The sequence below is a fragment of the Schistocerca serialis genome, chromosome 9, assembly GCF_023864345.2.
Source record: "Schistocerca serialis cubense isolate TAMUIC-IGC-003099 chromosome 9, iqSchSeri2.2, whole genome shotgun sequence".
NCBI lineage: Eukaryota > Metazoa > Arthropoda > Insecta > Orthoptera > Acrididae > Schistocerca > Schistocerca serialis.
The window spans coordinates 82,328,071-82,329,686 of NC_064646.1; the positions used below are offsets into that span (position 1 = coordinate 82,328,071).

General features: G+C 43.6%; 1 non-coding gene across 1 annotated transcript; it reads left to right on the plus strand.

Moving 5' to 3' along the window:
• The first annotated feature begins 1,074 nt into the window (after window positions 1-1,074).
• Trnas-cga (transfer RNA serine (anticodon CGA)) lies at window positions 1,075-1,149 on the plus strand. Its single transcript has one exon. It is a non-coding gene; the product is annotated as a tRNA-Ser (tRNA).
• Window positions 1,150-1,616: the final 467 nt, after the last annotated feature.

Consider the following 1,616-nt stretch of genomic DNA (forward strand, 5'->3'; position numbering starts at 1 on the left):
AGTAGGAAACTCATCACTCTAATTGGCAACATGCTGAATAACAGATACTTCCAGGTGCTCTCAACAACTCTAAAAGAAGAGTTCACAAAACAAATGATTGTATTCCGGCCCTACTTTCTTTTTTACTTTCTATACATACAACCTTCCAGAAACAGACCAGGAAATTTATTTAAGCTGATGATTGATCGCTCAGGATCAAAGGTTTAGGGGAGATGGAGTAACACTATCATCAACCTCCTATGTTGAACGATTACTTCAAACATAATTTCCTCCGACCGTAACCTGCAAAGACAGATACATCAACTCTCCATCTATGGAATAAATAAGTAAGTTACAAGCCTAGTATCACATTCAGAGATCGGACTTTTCAGCATAGCTATACTGTGAACTGCATGAGTGGTCCCAGACACGCCACTGTCCAACGGAATCCAAGGCATCAACACTCGGAACAGTGTATTCAGGAAGATAAAAACAAGACACACTTGCAGCAGTCGTTAGATCATCGGTTGTAGCTCTTCCATACTCGAAGAATACTCCTCTTCCACCTGGCTACACAGTCCTCACATTAATATAAGCGACACACAGCTCAATCAAGCAACGTGCATCATCACAGGCAGTGCTCCTCCGACAAACAAGCACTAGTTCTTAGTAATACCCCACCTCTATCCGTAGATCACGGTCATTGGCGAATGTACGGGCAAAGAAAAAAAAGAAAAAAAAAACAGAATTGCCATTTTATTCACTTTTCATTATCAGAACCCAGCGAGTGAGGTCTAGAAAATCATCGTTTATCTGTCAGCAGAGCAGCTATTTCAGCATTTAAAATGCCTAGAAGAGTCAATGGCACGGCAAACTCCCCATATGCAACTTCCTGGCAGATTAAAACCGTGTGTCGGACCGACACTCAAACTCGGGACCTTTGCCTTTCGCGGGCAAGTGCTCTACCAACTGAGCTACCCAAGCACCACTCACCCCCCGTCCTCACAACATTAATTCTGCCAGTACCTCGTCTCCTACCTTCCAAACTTTACAGAAGCTCTCCTACGAACCTTGCAGAACTAGGTGCGTGAGTCGTGCTTGGGTAGCTCAGTCGGTAGAGCACTTGCCCGCGAAAGGCAAAGGTCCCGAGTTCGAGTCTCGGTCCGGCAGACAGTTTTAATCTGCCAGGAAGTTTCATATCAGCGCACACTCCGCTGCAGAGTGAAAATCTCATTCTCCTCATATGCATCACCAATCACTTAAAACTTTGGGAGCGACGAGCAGGTTTTTCACACCCCGACGAATCGGAAATGACCACGGCCGTTCTGCAGCATTGCTATATCAATGCACATGGAAGTCCTCTCTTCAGTGTGACTGTGGCGGAGATAAGCTAACTGTGGAACTGTACACCATATAAAATCTGAATGTTCCTTCAGGGTAATCAGAAGGATAATAGATGAATTTATATGCAGAAACTTCTGACTGGATTTCGGTACTGGACTTACGGCTGTGAATAATTATGAATTTGAGATTGTGTGCTTCTATATAGAAATGTCTATGTTTGGTATAAATAGACGTCTGATATTTTCTCCTGTCAAGATTAATCCTGTCGCCGCAGGTGTTTAATTGTAGTAGAT